Below are 18,878 nucleotides of genomic sequence, written 5' to 3'. Positions count from 1 at the left end.
CTGGAAGTCATCTGAGAAATTTAAAATAAAATTGGATAAAGTACCCAAAAATGAATGTTGGGAGATGATTCAACACTGGCAAGGAAGGAGGATAACAGGTAATATTTTAAGGAAGGCATTAATAAGCCATTTCTAAAGTGTCAGGTTTTTTGAAAGCTGATATTCCATTAAATTAACATATTGCTAATTACTCTTGATTTGGAATTCTGTTAAGTATTTCTTTTGGTGATTGTCCCTCCCAAAATTACAAACAAGCAGGGTAAGGATGTAAATTTTAGTGACAGTTTTTGAATATTTGGCTGATTTGCCTCTTGTGTCTGCTTCTAGCACTCATGCTGATGTTATGTGCTCAGCTTTTCCCTGAAAACATGATTTAATCAAGTGGAAGGTGTTGTTTAAGAAAAAGTCTAGATAAAGAAATTTATCATGATGAAACAACCTCTACAAAGTTCAAAATCTACAGATGGCCTAAACCTGATTTTAGTTGGTTTCCTTTTATTATAAATGCATTTGTCTTCTGTCACTGCTTCTTCTATGGACAAGAAGATTTTATTGAAATTCACTCACAGGGAGAAGGCAATATGATAAATTCTATATCATAATAATTTGTCTATGTTGGTAGCAGTAATGTAAACATTACATACACCAATTATTTTTCATGATCATGATGGCATAACTGAAAAAAAAACAAACCAAAATTTTGAATATGTCAGCCTGTTTTGGTTTTATCCTGAAATTAGTAGAGATAATCTGCTTTTACTCTATAGAAATTAACTTGACTGAGTAATTTACAAGCAAGGAACTCCTTTCCCACTTTATGTTAACTCTTTATAGACTAGTTACATGCTGATCTCTGCACTTGAAACTCCTCTTAGAATTCATAGCCACTGATGTCTAACATCTATTTTATAAATAATATAGAAAGAGGTCTTAAATTTGAAAAACAGAGATCTGAAGAAAATATTGAATTGTTTTTCTCTTCTTCTGCTCTTTAGAAAATATCACTCTTTTTTGTTTCTGATTGAGATACAGTCTTCTTAAGACAAACCTTTTGTATTTGAAATATAACTATTAAACTATTACTTTATCTAGTTTCCTTTAACAACAATAATTCTTCCATTTAAATTTAAATTTAAATTAGTGTCTTCATCCAAAAATGCCATTTTTTTGCTCTTCTTTTCACAACCACACTGCACTGGGAAAAGCATCCTGTACTGGAAATAAACAGCAAACATTTTGAATCAAATATGTGTCCTTGTGTATTAAAACAACAACAACAGCAGCATCTCACTCTTTTATGCTGGAATAAATTAGCCCTTTAATTTAGTTTCATGAAAAAAATACTACCTCGAAGCAATTCTCTTGTGTATAGACCAACATTAAGCCTCATACACAGGTAACAGTCAATCCATTAACCTTTGCTTTGAGCTTAACCTGTGTGTCCCTCGCATCACAGTTGTTCCTCCTTTTAATACCTTTTCCTTAATAGTTGCTCACCCACAACTGAAAAGGGCAGAGCAGCTTCTCATGACATTGACTGTGCCACTGCAATAATAAGCTTCTCTTTTCTTTTTTTCCCACCTCCTGCCTCGCTATGGTGTCAGCAACCATTTTTTTGGGGGGAAGGTAATCTAAAAAGAGCTGTAGAGGCAGAGGTCATGTTAAACTGTAACGCAAATGTTATTCCTCGATTATCTAGCTGGGGTAAATGTCAACTGCTTCGGGCTAAAGCAATTGGAAAAGCAGAGTGTGTGAATCTAACAAAGGGAGAGAGAGACACACACACAAGGAAGGCGAGCTGGGGGAGGGGGAATTTAAACTGGGCCTAGCTTGTTGGCTGGGATGTTAAACCAACACTTCTGCGTATCTCTTTTCTCCAGTGGACAGCAGTGCCCTCAGCTGCAAGTGGTCCGGGCCCATCTTTCCTCACCCATTCTTTTGTAATAAGTGTGTCTGTAACAGAAACTATTGTGTGCTGAGGCAGTGGCTTCAATGGCATTTAAATACTTGAGGGATCAGTGTTCGTCCCACTTACTGAAGAAATAAGTAATAAATCATGTGGGGAAAAAAGTAAATTTAATCCTGTAGAACAATGCTACAGTTTGAAATTCTTTAATATACCATACACTTCGAAGAAGTTAATTATGATACAGCATTGGTTATAGTTAGAGTTCATGCAACTTGAAAAAAATACATGTTAAAGCAAACAATGTTCTTTATGAGACTAAAGAGTGGGCACTCTAGTTAATATTCTCACATAATATATTTTTTAGCCATCAATGAATGCATTCAATATTGACCAACCAAAATTCTTTTCTCAGTTTTCTATCATCATGTAATATTGATAATATTACTTGTGCCACTGATTCCCATGCCAGATTACAAAATAGATAAAAAAATATATTGAGTGCTAATATAAAGTGAGTATTGGAAAGATAAATATGATGAGTGAGAAATTTTGTCATAGTTTCTGGGAATGCATGAAAAAACTCACCAGATCCAGTTTTCTGGATCTCACACCCTTTTTCCCCTCTGGATGTGGTGATTTTAATTTTCAATGAAGAAGGTATTACAATTCATACACTGAACTGGAGTGAGCAGTCTGATGGCCAATGCTGAAAAATTTTGGCAAGTTTAAGGAATTTCTTCTCTGCTGAGAAGCCATCAGTTGTTTCAATACAAAGTTAAATAGAGGGACTTAAAATGTCTCTGGAAAATTACTGTGTTAACAGTCAGCTAAAGACAATCATTCCTAAACTACCCAAACACAGTCCTCAAAGAGTACCCAGAACACTTCTGTGTCCCAAGGCCCTGAGTTCCACCAGAAGCTGGGTGAAGGGGCAGGTTCACAGGTAATTGGTTCCCTAAACATTGCTGGTGTCCTTATTTTGGACTGAAAAGCTATTCCCAACAGCAAGAACTTCTCCTAGCAATGAGTCATACAGTACAATCATACTATAGCTTATGATCATTTGTATCACATATTCATGTAGCATTGATCACACCAGCTTTATGCTATGAAAGCATTCCACCAGCATAGTTGTGATCACAAATTCTCCAAGTCAATGCTGCTCCACTCACCGAGAGCTATTTTTGATTCAGTAGCTGGTGAATCCAGTAAAATTATTATTTCCTTTAGCACAGCACCTATTAGACTCCATCTGCCTTCTTTACATAAGAAACTTATTGATAAACTGGAGAAAATTCAGCAGAGGTCACTAAGATGCCTAAGGCTCTGCAACACTTGACCTGTGTGAAAAGACTCAGGGAACAGGCTGAAAATGAGGTCATTAAGAAGTGAGAGCCAGGTTTTTACTGACTCGCATGGTGGGAGAACAAATGACAATGATCATAAGTTAAAACAGGGGACTTCTGACTTAAGGCAAAATATTTTCATCTACAGGACATTCAAGCACTGGAAGAGGTTGCCTAGAGGTTACCCTGAGAGAATGTGCAGTCTCTCTCCTTGGAGGTTTAGGAGACTAAATAAAACCTTAGGCAACCTGGTCTGATTTCATAGCTGACCCTGCTTTGAAAAAATTGTTGAACTGGAGACCCCTGGACGTCTCTTCCAACCTGATAATTCTACTTTGTGATTCTAGTTTGGATTGCTGCAAAGGCACTCATAACAAAAACAAAAACAAAAACAAAAACAAAAACAAAACAAAACAAAAAACCAAACCCACAACAACCCTTCTGCTTTACAGTTGTGTAACATTATCCATGCAAGTAGTATGAGGAAGTCACCTCAACAAAATATGTGGTATTTACAATATGTCAACAACAATTACAGCTTTCAGTCATTTCACTGAAAGGCTCTTACCTTTTCAGTAGTCTTACAGAGCTGTGTTTTATCTTTAACACATCAAAACACACTGGGAGACAAGAGACCTTGAGTGATGTTGACTTGGTGTGAATGCTTGACTCACTACGACATAGAGAGCATATCTGAATATAACCAATTATTTTGTTCAGCTGGAGGGCAAAGCAGACTATAATGGTGTCATGGCTGCCATCAAGGCCATGAAACCACTGGCAAGCAGTCAAGGAGTATTTTTAGCAAGTGTTAATCTGTCTAAAAATTTCTTCTAAAAAAAATTCTGTTGAGATTCCACTCTATTTCTGTGAATGGAGAGCAATAGGAAGAAGCGTGTAAATGATAAATTCACACTTTACTTTAGGTCTGGTAGTGTGGCTTTCTGAAGTCAAAATTTAACCATGACCTAAGCTTTAAAAGATACTTTTATGCTGTTGGTTTTTTCCCCAGATTACTGTGATCAGATGAATTTTCTAATCACTTATCTACATTAAGCATGCCCAAAAATTGCTTTTGGGGATCCAGATTAAGTGATGAGCTCATTTCCTGGTGGTGACAGGAGCTAACAAAACAAATATACAGAAATCCATTAGAACTAATTCACCCAAACAACTTGAGTGAATCACTCAGTGTCCTTCCTTCACTGGGGAAAGAAATCAGTGGCTTGATGATAAAATTAAAGATATTTTTTAAACAAAGGAAGGGAGTGTTTTTAATGATCATAATGGTATGATGAAAAATATGCAGGACTATCTGTCAGCCTTCTAATTTGTAAGTACATATGTGCATCATTAACTTAGTTCATCTAGAGTCATCCCTATGAAAATTAATGAGCGTTTTCATATGCTTCAAGAAAGAATCACACTTGTAACAAGCACTGCTTTAGAAGAGTTAAGAAATTCAGGAGGAAAATCAACAATTTTTGGAAGTTATTTGATCTTTACAGCTATAAACTTTGACTGGAAAAAGAAATGTACTTTCAAAATGAATGGCACTACATCCTTTGTATGGTAATTTGTTGCTATTATTTAAAAATTAATGTAATTTAGGAAAGCTTGGAGTAACTTTTGGAAACAAGATAGTGTGTAATGAGCTGACTAGCACCATTAGGTCTTCCAGATTTAATACATTTTATTTCATTAACTTATCAAAAATGTGAAAGATTAAGGCTGACTTCTGAAGTTTTTGAACTTTTATGCTTTAAAGCTCTGGGAAATAAAACATTTTATGGTGGTAAGAAATGTAAAGATGTTACTTACAGTAAGTATCTACATCACTAGAAGATTTATTTTAATTTATGACTCCTTAATTTAGAGGCAGAAGATGATAAGATGGAAAAACTAGAAGCTAAAGTTTGATGAATATTAGTGAGAAATAATGTACACTTTTTCTCTCTAACAAATATGCTCTACTCCAGCTAAGAGATTTGGACCTGATCTAAGAATCACCTTGAAAAATTTCATAAACGGAATGAATCAGGATTTCTGACAGCCTAAAAAAGTCTATTGAATTTGTGAATCAGAGGTGTGAGTAGTTATACTTCCCCTAAGAGCAATGAAGAAAACCTGCTTTACAAACCTAGGGGCTGAGCCTTGACATGTTTTGATGTAATATTATGAGTGAATTGTTAAGTGTAGTAATTGGCATGAAAAAGCTTGCATGTGGTAAACTGTTATCATTAGTATTGTGGACTTCACAAACAGGACACTAGAAATATTTATGAAACTCAGACATCAAAGTAGTTTCTTTTTATCTCTTTCTTCACCCAGCCCTAGTAAAGCCTAATTGAAATACAATAATTATAAATGAGCTTAGCTTCTCAATTTAATTTTCTCATGAGTAGTTTCATTTATTTTTCTTAGGCTTTGTAATGTTTTAATTAAAAGATTTAACAGAGCTCAAGATACAACGTGCCATTAGGTATAGGAACATAATGGGACATATGCACAGAGAACTGGTGAACCTCTTTTTATGTCTGCCCCTTGGTGCAATTGGGAGAGTAAATTTACTCATGAATCTGAAGAGCACTATCATGTAGGAAGCCAGATCCCAGAAACAGGCTCTTCCATGTCCACTTCAAGGAAAATTTAACAACAAGAATTCTTCATCCTTACCACTAGATTTTAATTATTTTAAACATAAATTCCACTCAGAGATAGAAAACCTTAAACAATATTAACCACAAAACTCATTCTGTAAAGCACTTTTTAAGCAGTCACAAAGTGCCATCTGCAAGAAAGTTGACCCCAGATTAACAAAATACTCACCAAGACTCACAGTGAAAACAGCATACAAAGTCAACTTCTTACCTAGAGGCACTAAGGGGGAGATAAATCATTTCAAACATCAACATCTGTGCCCTACAGCTGTCTCAGTCTTTTCAACCCCCTCCTGGAAAATATAAAAATGAAGCACAGGTATGACTTTACTGTGAAGCTCTTTATGGTGTATAGACAGCAGAAGTATTGGAAGTCTTGGTTTAAAGGACTGGTTGAATTGATAAGACAATAATGGGAGGCCCAGCCTGAGAAGAAGCCAAAGGAGGGTCTCAGGCTGCCTCTTGGAATGTCCATGTAATTATCACAGGTAAAATTTTTATAGTCAAATAACTACTCTTACTCTGACACAGAGAGAGAAAAATTTACCACTTGTCATGACAGTTTGAACATATAATAGAAATTGGTTTAGTACAAGTCATTATAGCTCCCATAGCTTTTGATTGGTAAGATAATTTGGGGTTAAATTTCTTAAGAGCATGCACTCAATAAAGGAATAAAAGAATAAAGGAATTTGTGGTCTAAGACTAAAGAGGCAAGTTTCTCCAATTCTTCTAGCAAAAACTGTCCAACACACTCAAATTCTTGTTGTATCTAGACAAAAATAATACGTTAGATAGGGCACCATGAAAGAAAAACTTATGATGACAAAAAATTGAATTATTTATTCTTATGAAAAACATAATGGCATATTCCCAGAAGGCCTCATCCTTGTGAACATTTTCTGGTTTTGATGTTCCATTAAAAAGTCTTGAATATGTAAAAAATCCGTGCATTTCTCATGTTTAATGCATTCTTTGTGTGAACTTGAATTGTATAAAAAGAATTAGGCTACTGTCACACATGACTCGTTTAAAATGTGCAGAAATACTAATCTTTCCATTTGTTAAGCATCTTTATTTATTTGAAATCATACATGCATTCCAAAGAAAAGAACAACTGCCCTTTGCTCTCATCAGTCTTTTACACATTAAAAAAAATGTATCTGAACAAGGAGACTGAAGGAATCTCCCTTCAGCCCCAGTATTCGGGATAATTTTCTTTTTCAAAGTCCTAGTTTGCCTCGTCTCCAGTTTCAATGAAAATAGAAGCAATCTACTTGAAATTTTTGCCAGAGCAGGTGATTTCCCTGTGAAACCTTGAGCTTTCCAGGTGCATGTAAACAAAAAAAATCAAGTAAATTTCAGTTTCTGAGGTTTTGCTAACTTGCTTTGTTTTCTGTGTCTCCAGAAAATTTGGACATCAATATTTCTTTTTAATTTCATCATGATAGGCATAGAGTTCTCACTAATTTGTCAGCTGCATATGTAGAAGGGTTGTGCTACTGAGACAAAATCTGCAGTGAAGCAAAGCCAGGTGAACACAGAGAGAATATATTTTGTGTGACACAATAGATCTCTCTTGCTCCTTTAAGCCTTATCTGATATAGTACAATCTAAAAAGAGTCTGCACAGGCCATACATGCAGAGTCAAAAAGCTGAAAATCTGATAAACTTACTTTGCCTGAGAAAAAGCAAAGGATGAAGGCTATATGTACAGCTGGGAAACAAACTGGTGAAGCCTAGTAAAAAGCCTGTGTAAATTGAAGAACCTCCACCTGTTTCTCTAAATAGATGGCAGGTGCAGTCCTGAGAAGCAGTACTTGCTGCTGAAAATCTTTCTAGTTTTACAACTTATATACGACTCCTACAAAGTCTTACTGTTTTACAAGGCTGTTTTCTTTTTTTAAAAAAATGGAAAAAATGGAAAGAGAAATAAGTCATAAGGCCCAGAGGCTTTCTGTGAGAGCTCATAATCATGAAATGCTTTTTTTTTTTTTAATAGTCTTCAACAAGAGCAATAAAACAAGCAAACAAACCACAGAATTATTATTCTTCATTTACCAAGTCTGGGATAAAGTCCCTGTGGCTGATCCAAAGGAATCCCTCCAACTTCTTTTCTCTTTGGATAAAGCAGAGATGATGCTTCATCTCCTTCTGTATTGACATTTGTTGTGCCTGCACTTCTGCTCCTCAGTCTGCAGCATGTCCTGCACCTTCCTTCTTGCCATGCAGAATCCTGTTTGGAAGAATTAAGTCAGCATTGATCCTGCTGCCTGTCTCGAGAAGAGCATTAAGTAGTGGCATTCCCATGTAAACAGCCAGCCTCTGCACAAAGGCTCCCTTCCAGATTGTGGCAACAGTAGAAGCTCCTATAAAGCATTAAAAAATGTATATAATTAGTCAGTGGCTAGAGAAAATGTCATGGCTAGCTGTAGTTCTCAGCTGGAAGCAGTTCAAAACCATGTCTGTCTTCTCTAAAATCACTCTTTAAACACTGCTAGACAGGAAAAGGAAAACATTTTTTCTCATGCTGAAATTGCTGTTGTAAATAATATATTTAAAACCACATTGGCTGTAAGGAGGTTAGGATTGAAATTCTTTAGCCTTGTGGCTTGCACTTTCAGTCAGAAAAGCAGGGAAGGGGGAGGAAAAAGCTCACCTCTAGGTTCTGCCAGAGGACCTCTTCATGGGTTTTATGCAAGACATTTGCAAGACCAAGCACATAATTTTTTAGAATCAGAGTTTAAAATGGGCTCTCTTAACTTGCAAGAACCTCTGCACTTCCAGCATCAAGAAAAGATCAGAGGATGAACACAGTGGGAGGGTTAGAGTGCAGAGGTTGAGTTGAAGTTTTATAGTGGACTCCAGATCTGCTGGACTCTGTTTGTCCAGATAAACACAGTTTTGACTTTATATTCCTAGATTGTCACATAGAAGGAGCATTTGTTTGTATTGCTTTTGAAAAGAAAATATGATTTATAAATTCATGTAATCATATTTTATTCAGATTAATGATCTTTTCAGAAAGGGTCAAGTGCCTATTACATTGTGAGGGGAGTGCTTGTGTACCAGCTGTCAAACCCTTGCTACTAGCACTGAAGCTAAACTTAAAAAAAGAAGGTAAGAAGGGGTAGCGAAAGAATTCTTTACAGAAAGTAAGGTAGCACTGAACCAATTGAATTTTACTGAGTAAGAATGTCATACAGACAGATTTTCAGTAATGCTCCTTGAGCATGAAATCAATGAGGTTGCAACTCACCAGTGTCACTGGTTTTAAAGCCCCTTGGTGCTAGGGATAATAGTGCCAGTCAGGGCAAGCCAAGCTCAGTGGGCTTCCAGACTGCTCTGCTGGCTTGTAGCACCATTCACAGCAGTATTCAAAGGGTGAACTGGCTGCACCAGCAGCTTTGCTTTGAGTCTTTCTTCCTTTGGTCACTCTGAAGAAAAGATCTGTGCTTTTCTTTCCTGGACCTAAGTGCTCAAAAGAGAGAGATGGTAATTTGTACCAAGTAAGAGTGCCTGTAGCATGTCCCTGGAGTTTCTTTCTGGGAAAAAATATTTCCTTTTCCTGATCATTCTCTTCATTAAAAACAATAATTATCTGGGCAATTGTTCACTGTGTACCTGAACCTGGAAGGTGGAAAATTGCATCCATGGAAAATAAAAGCACATCAGGTGAAACCATCTCACTCATGGAGATATTTTCTCCTTCAAAACAGCTCCATGATGAATAGCAGCACAGTTGATGTGTACTTACCCTACCTTTTCCCCTCTTTAGGTACTGTTAATTAAGCTGTTTTCTCTGTTTTGTGTTGTTTTCCTAGCTACCTTGGTATAAAGAACACAGTAAAATTTTGTTTTGGAGAGTGCAAAAGTTATTTTCCAACTTATGAGTTACCCTGACAGCTGCAGGTCGGCCGCATGGAAACATTTCCAGGCTGATGATAATACAGTGGTGGCTACTGCCAAGCAAGGCCTTTAAAAGTACTTACTGTAAGATCCTTTAGCTACTTCTGATGCCTTTTCCTGGTCTTAAAATCAAGAGTCATACACGGTTAGAAGGGGAAAAGGGATTTTACCTTGGTATTTATTTTAAGGATCCTTAGGTGTACATGTCCAGGTCATATGCATCGAGATGCACCCCGCTGAGTATGCCCCAAAAGATTGGGTATAACATTACAGGTTTTACTAATTAGCATATCTATCAAAGATTCCCCAATGAGAGGCTCAAGTGAGCCCCCCTCCCCAAGGAGCCTTCCCCTGGATGGTTCTATCTTAGTTTACAGAATGTGTTCTGGAGAGGACCTTGGGGTCTGGGGCACACTGACCCCCACCTACGAAGCTTCTAAAATGTTTGGTCTCCTAGCTTGACAAACAAGTCCAAGAATGTAGGCAAAATGCACTGAGAATACAGAAGTTGTAAAAAGGTATAACAGGGGTATAAAAGAAAAGGCAAAAAATCTTCATAGCATCACTTCTACAGCCACTGTCGGTTTAAATATGAATGTGAAGAAAAATTATAGACAAAATACTATATTGAAGGGGGGCTACAATTCCATCAACAGAACTTTCATTTAGGAGCTGACTTGCCTTAGAATGATTTTTGCACAGTTTTGCTAACATGGATACATAGTTAATTCTGATATGTAGAAAGGTGATATAGTCTACTACATTACCAGTACACACAGACTCTAGTTCTCTAGCTGAATAAAAGCTCTTGTGCGTTTCACAGTGGTGGGTAGACTGAGACTGGAAGCTTCACAGGGCATCAGTAAAAACTTCTGTTCACGTAGCAGTCTGAATATGATGGCTTTTATAACCATAAAAAAACCAGGTATGTATTTATCTATCAGAGGTTAAGAATATTCACTATTTTGAAATATTATATATAAGGTATTTCTGTCTACAGATAAAAAAATCAGACAAGAAGTTGCAGTGCTACAAAGCATGCATAATTCTGCAGTTAAATGGTGGAATTAAGAATACGTATTACACTTACAAATAGATGTTTTACCACAAAGTGTATATACATACAGAAAACAATCTGTTGAAAAAACCAAATATTACAGATACTAATTTTCTGAAGACACTCCTTTAATTTGTGGTGGGAGAAGAACCTTCTGTGCAACATTTCCTGTGATAGGAGTTTTAGACACATTTTTAATAGCAAGCTTCACTGAAAACTACAGAACATGGATGCTTATTACTCCATACTATCATTTTCATTCTTGGAATATAAAAATGGAAAGATAAATAAAATAAATTGGAAACCAAATTAAGAGTTTATATCAAAATAAAGAAAAACATAATAAATCCATTCTAAACCCATTGGAATAGATTTCTTGCATCTCAGCTTGCTTTGGTTGTATTATTAACTTATACTGTGTTTATCTTATTTTCTGTTGTAAAACATTCTCTTGCTTCACTGAAAGAGACATGGTGTGTGTGTCTTTTCTGGGTGGTTGAGAGAACCCTGTTCCCTTTCAAGACTTTCCTGGATTCACAGTTTTTTGGTCCCACAAGGACTACTTTGGTTATCTGATTTACACTCTTTGAATAGAGGGCACATAGCTTTATCAGCAATATTTGAAAGAGTTCCTTAATTATGATGCAGGACCATTCATAGTGGGGAAAAGTTAGTGAATCATGTCATACATATGCTATTTTAAAAACATGGTTTATGGAATGTTTCCAGATAGCAGTTTATAAACAAAAAAATCATTAATCTTCTCAGTAAAAAAATTCAGTTTATGAGACTTCAGAATACTGAAGTAAATGAACAGTCATGGTATTTGGTGTGTTCAGATATACTCCAGAACAAAGTATATTTTCCAGTTTTTTCATCTTTCTTAAGGATAAACACCTTGGCTGCCTATCAGTGAGAGTAAATATACAAAATATTAAGGTGTATACACACTTTTTTTAATAGTAGTATGCAGTTGCAATGTTTTTTCTTGAAGTAGCTTTCATAGGATGGGGTACAGTGTATTTAATGAAAAAGGTTGATTTGAATGACAGTTGAATACCACAAAGAAAAGGGCAGCCCTGCATGGGTCATGACTGAAATTGGCTGCTGCTGTGATTTAGTAAGAGCTTTTCAGTTGGGAAGTGGATATTGTAACTCACAAAAGGTAACTTACAGCAACAAATTGAGCTGAATAGAGCTCTGAATTAATTCATGGTTTATTGAGTTCCCCTCTTGTCAGTGATAGCCAACAGTTAACTGAAGTGATTAGTTCAATATTCAGTCACAATGATGTACAGCCAACTTTCCAGCTTACAGAAGCCCTGAAAGGTTTAATTTAAATCCTGGCAAGTACATAATTTAAAAACAAACCAAAACAAACAAATAGAAACCACCCAAAATTAGTAGCCTGGGAGAGGTAAGTTCAGTACTAGCCAGAGGATGATGGTTTTCCTCATAAAACACACAGCCCTTCAGTCTTTGCCTTCATACAAGAGGGTTAGGTAAGTCTTGTTACTGTGCGGCATTACTTGATGCATCAAGGAAATTTCAATTGTGTTTATGGTGTTGTCTGCAAACTTCTGAAAAGAAATAATAATTAATGGCTAGTATGTACACTAATCCTGAAATCAGATTGAGCTGGAAACTTTCATTTTCCTAGCCTCGAGAGAAGACAACAGTGAGTTAAAATATCAGTAGCTCTTTGCAACATTACTATGATGAATAAGAAATAAACATGAGTTCATATCAAAGGGTAGCTTTGCAACGTCAGGATTTATAATCAAAAGTTTAAAGACGAGACCTCATACAATAAGGGGCCTCAGCCCCATCACAAGTTGTGGTGAGGTTCAGCTCTACTGTTCCTTCACCATTTCCAAGTATGACTGTTTATTGGAGGAAAATAGTGGGTTAATTCCTGTGTTCAGCAAAACGAAGGTATATTTGTGTGTGTTTTTTCAAGGTCTACCTGCCACTGTTCATCCAGATTGTGCAATGAAGTATGTAAAGTCACACTCTAAAGCACAAAAGTTCCCTATAAATGCTTAGCAATATCACAAAAACATCTGCTTCATAGGAAGCTCCGACTGGAAAGAATTTAAACCAGAAGTTCTGACAGAAAATGTATGCTCTCCTCAGGGAATGTAAAAAGGTTTGAAGAAAAGTTGCCTTTTCATCCTGATTTTAGAAGACTTTTAAGTGATTTTATTGGGCCAGCCTAAAGGAAATGGGTCCCTGCTTTTTGGCACAGACAGCATCTATTGTTACTAGGAAGGCTTCCTTGTAACCATTTAACTGTAAGCTTAAATGATCTTAAAGCAGGGTACTACATGAAAAAGATCTCAAAGCAAAGCAAGTGGGCAGTAAGGAGACTGAGAAAACCCAAATATGTTCAACTATATAGGTATTTAAGTCAAAGAGAATCAAAAGCATATTATCTGATATTCACCCTATTTATTTTTAAACATATGATAAAGAAGGAAATGGTACATGACCATCAAATGTATTCACTGGTTTATCTGTGATCCCTGGCATTATTCATTAAGTGCTGAGGATCAAATTCCTCTTTCTTGTAGCACCCTTGATTTTAGTAGAGTTTCACCACTAAGAGGTTTGGTCTTTATGTAGAGCAGATTGTACATTGTATCTATACATATAAAAGCATCTTTTTCATAACCGCAGCAGTTTATCTAGCACCATCACGGGTGTTCTGCAACAGATTATCATCCTGTTTCTACTGGTAATAACAGCAGAAGAGCCATGAAAATAAGGATAGATAAATAGGTATTCCTGTAAAATTGTAAGTTTTCATATAAATCTAATTGGCTGTGTTCATACCCACTTGCAATCACAGGAAAAAAAGAATCAATATTGAGAGACTCAGCCTATTTTAAAATGTTGAATTACTAATACTCATAAGGGCATCTGCTCATGGTCAGTCCACTAAGTTAAAGAACGTCCAGCAAATCAGTGGAAAAAAATAATAAATTCAGAGAAATAATGATGTTCTGAAAACACTAAAACACACCACAAGTTAATTCAGAGTTATTTATTAAATTCTTCAAAGCAACACGTCTGGCACAATCAAGCCAAACTCTCAGGCACATGATTAACTTGAAAAATGTGACTGGTCCGACTAAACCCAAGGGATTACAGATATTTGAAAAGTCATAATCTTCTTAGGTATTTTGTATTGGAAACAGAAAGCTTCTAAATGCACCACATGGAAATTTTGCCCTTCATTTCTACAGAAGTTGTATTATATTTCGCTCCATGTAATTATTTATTTTTTGCTTAATTGCCCGTAATTAGCAATCATTGTCATATCTCTACAACTGTGCTTCTGCCTGTGCATTTCAGAGGACACTGGAATCATCACATGTCACATCCCACAGTTGGGGAAAAGAGGTCTTCACTAGGACTTCGAGGTTTGCCTTGAGGTTGCCATGAGTTGCCTCATCATGGTTGCAAGGCAGAAGATGCACAAGTGACTCTGCTGGTGGCTCTCCAAAGATCTGTGTTAAACTTACTGCTGAGCTATGGATGCAAACCAGTAGGGAATTTAAAGGAAGGAACTCTAGGCTGGTTTAACAGGCATCCTAATCTCCAAAGTTACACAGCATTATTTTTCAGAATCATGAGAGAGACACTGTCTAGAACTGTACAAGATGCATCTAAGCTGCCTGTGTAGTTTGGATCAGGTGCATTTTTTTAACTGATTCATTCTAATTATATCTTTTATGGTGCTTGGGTTCACACTGAAGAGTGCCCAGAAGAACAAATGGTATTTATAATTTTCAGATGAAACTCAACAAGAAGGAAGGCTTCAAAAGGGAATCTGACTGTGCTTTAGCTGCTGGCAGGTGTTCAGTTCACAGGACCACATTAGTCCTAGTCTGTAGGAATCCCCCATCCTGAATCTGAGAGACCTACACTCCTAGTGCACAGCATTATTTCTTAGTTTACATATAGTTCAGCATGTCTAAACTGCTTCAGTGCTAAGCAGTAGATCTATTCCAGGGCATAATAGATGGTAATCTGAACTATTCTTTTTCTATAGTTTAAACTGTTAACAGAAGAGTCTTTTTAAAGGTAAATATATGAACAACACTCTAAAACTTTACAGAATAATTCAATCATAAAATATAACTTTCTAGCATTCCTGAAGTCAAAAAAGGGGCAAAGATTTGTTGAATTTTTGTACTGTTTAATTGTGGTCTCCTATTAAGTTCATGTTTGTGACTTTTTAAAAACTCAGAATCTTTTTCAACAGACTCCCTTGTTTTTTATAGTCATGAAACCAGCTCTAGGAAGAGGAATGTGCACTCATTTCAACTTTATCTGTTAGCTACAAAGAATGAGTTTAATAATTTCATTAATCAGCCATCTTTATAGATCAAACTATATTCAGTCTTCCCTAAAGATTTTATTCTGTGATCACTGTATGAAAAACTAAAATGGTGAACAGGAAATTGAAACTGTTATTATACAGGAAATAACAGCACTCTGTCAAAATCTACAGAAGAAACATATGTTAAAACTTACTGTCAACATCTAACGTATCAGATCAGATAGAGAGAAAGACCAAAATTACAAGAATCATTATAATATCAATTGAGGGCAAAGTTCTGTGTGAAAATAAATCCTTTCCACCTCCATGAAAAGGAGCTGAACACAGAGTATCTGATGGAGCAAAGATCCTGTCATAATTTCATATACTGGTGGATCATATGGCAGAAAATTCCCTTCCCTCTCCCATCCCTCCAGATTTTGTACAGTCACAACGGTAATATCTAATATATGTAATGAACTCTGTGCCTTTTTTATCTATGCCCAGCTTGCAGGAGGTGCTCTGGTGTTCATTACCAGCCAGGGATAAAGTGTTCAAATGTTGTTTTCTCTAGTAAAGTCCTGGTACTGTGTATTTAAATTCATTTGCAAATTTAACCATTGTTTGATTAAAGCTGTTAGAAAGTGTTGAGATGGAAGAGTAAATAAGCAGAAATACAACAATTTGTGAGAATTACTGACAAAGTTTTTGAACTTTTGTAAATGAACTGAGAAAACTGTACTCTGTGATAATCATTACTGCCTCAGTACCTAACTGTATTTGTTTAAGCTATTTATTGTTCATATAGCAACTCATCACATGGGAAAGTGATTTGCATTCTTAGGGCAACATTTCTATGGCAACAGGTGGAATGAAAAACCTACCCATCTCGGTGACGTGCAGATTAACCACCAACTAAAATGTGTATCTTCCACATGCATTTCACCTCAAAATTATAGGGAAATTTGGAGCAGTGTAACACCTGGGATTTACCAGTCACAGAGCTTCCAGCAGTTTATAGCTTCTGCTTTCTTAGAACTTGCTAATTACAGCTCCCAGAACTAAGTTTTAGTCAGAGTAATCCCCGAGATGCTTAATACAACACAGGCAGAGCAGCAGTGCATTTTTCTGCTGGTGAACACTGCTCAGACATGACTCAGTTTGCTGGAGTCCTGAGCTGTGCACTCTGCATGGCCTCAAGTGTGCTTATCATAAGAAATCGGATGGGCAATATTTGAGTAAGTTTCTGTTAAACACTCCTTCTGAGCCCAAGTACTCTTCTCTCCCCACAGATCTGTGGAGCAGTAGACTGTAAGATCCCCAAATTCTCAGGTTGTCCCATAGAGTTGAACTAGGCAATATGAAAACAGTAAACAAAACAAAAAATCTTGTGCAAAACTAGTTGGAAAACCACCTACAGTAAAAGTCAGAAGAGACACCTTCTAATAGCTTCTGACTTCTCTGGTAAGGACCCATCACCAATATTCTTGAACAACAACTATTAAAACCATAGCAAACAGATTGTCACCCTTCACCTTTTACCTTTCCAACGCTTCTTGTTACTTATGAGCTAACTTTTCTCTCCCATCTCTTTAAATAAGATTTTCTGCTATATTGAATACAACTGTGTTGTCTCTACCATATCAAAACCAAATTCCTTCTTCTTTCTTTTTGCTTTGTTCTCTCGGCCTGAAGTTGGCTCCAACAGCCTTGTCGAGACATCTAATTCCTATATGTGATACAATCCAAAATTTGAGAGTAAGCCTAGAAAATTAACTTGTTCCATGGGTTGTGGACTAGACTTTGTTTTAGAATATTAGTGTTGTGCTATTAGCAAACTGAAAATCTGAGCACCTCTTGTTTAGAATTAATGTGCAAAAAGCATATTCAAACGTGATTGTTATAGATCCAAGCAGACCAGATCTTTGAAATTCAGGACAGGTAATCAGAGCTGTTGCAAAAACTACTTTTTCTACTCATACTATGGAAGGTTTCAACAAGTGTTGAAAAGAAAAAAGAAGAGGAAAAAAGCCATAAAACTTCTGTGAGACCTCCCTCCCCTCTTTTAAATCTGCAGGATCGCTGAAGACCTCACACGACAAAATAACTCTGAATGGTTTGGGTCAAACCAAACTTGATGTTTTGGTGGCCTACTTGGGCCACCATAGGAAGAGCCATCAGGTGGCTGTGCTTGTACTCTTTCCTGACACCAGAGTAAGACTGTTCCAGTCTACCTGACATCTATTTGGATAACATTAGTCATTGTCTTTATTAGTTACTTCAGGTAAAAGTAATGGAAATTATATATGTTTCAGCTTCATTTCTATCAGCAGTCTCTATCCACTAGTTGAATAAGGTTGCTAGCCTTAGAGGCTAGAGCGTGTTACAGAGACATGGAAAGGAACTAGGAAAAAATATTTTAAGTAGAAGCCCTTACACATGAAAGAAGAGATATTTAGGTTCTGCCCTGTGTGGTTGAATTTACAGCCACAGCATGGACCCAATGTTATTTAACAAACCATATTACTGTACCATATAAAACAATTTTTTTTTTTAAATTTGCACAAATATTCAGTATATTTGGAACAATAATCTTGCTGCAAGAAATTACCTTGTACTTGCTGATAAAACTCTTGGTGAATCAAACTTCAGGTAAAAGTAATGGAAATTATATATGTTTCAGCTTCATTTCTATCAGCAGTCTCTATCCACTAGTTGAATAAGGTTGCTAGCCTTAGAGGCTAGAGCGTGTTACAGAGACATGGAAAGGAACTAGGAAAAAATATTTTAAGTAGAAGCCCTTACACATGAAAGAAGAGATATTTAGGTTCTGCCCTGTGTGGTTGAATTTACAGCCACAGCATGGACCCAATGTTATTTAACAAACCATATTACTGTACCATATAAAACAATTTTTTTTTTTTAAATTTGCACAAATATTCAGTATATTTGGAACAATAATCTTGCTGCAAGAAATTACCTTGTACTTGCTGATAAAACTCTTGGTGAATCAAATCTTGCTTTGCTGAACAAGTCTATAGTGACTTGCAATAACTTACTTTGAAAAAAAGAAAATGTGGCATTGATTTCACCTTGAACACAACATCCACGGGAGAGATGTCTGCTGTTACACACTGGACCGTAGAAAATTGCAGTATTATCAATACCATGTTTCTTTTGGTTCACTCCTGGAATACCTCTCTAATTCTGACATGTGATATACTGTGTCACCTCCATGTCTGGTAGACTTACTGCTTTCATCTAGCTTTCAAGGTAGAGGATGTGAACTAAATTTTCTTTTTTTTTTCAGTCTGGTAAAGGTATTCTCTGGTTGAGCCATAATAAAAAGCAGTGGTTTGCCCACCACTGAAGTAAGCAGTCATAAAAAGGAAACTGGACTTCACAAAATAGGCTGGAGTTGATGTTCATTCATTCTTGAATGGAGTCTGTGCAAAAATGAAATTCACTCTCTTTGGATTGACTGTTGTGATATACACCAAGCTCTAGTTCTTCAGAGTTTGACCACCTTGAGTGTTATATGTTAACGACTTGCTTTAACCTTGCACCTAATATGAATCTTGCTGTCGTTGATGAAAGGAATAAGAGTTTTATTTGTTAATGAAATATGATGTGGTCTTTCTGGTGCTCTATTTAAACATCACCTAGGAGT

This window comes from Corvus brachyrhynchos, unplaced genomic scaffold, assembly GCF_000691975.1.
Source record: "Corvus brachyrhynchos isolate BGI_N302 unplaced genomic scaffold, ASM69197v1 scaffold7, whole genome shotgun sequence".
Taxonomy (NCBI): domain Eukaryota; kingdom Metazoa; phylum Chordata; class Aves; order Passeriformes; family Corvidae; genus Corvus; species Corvus brachyrhynchos.
Note: the sequence above shows the minus strand (reverse complement) of the source record.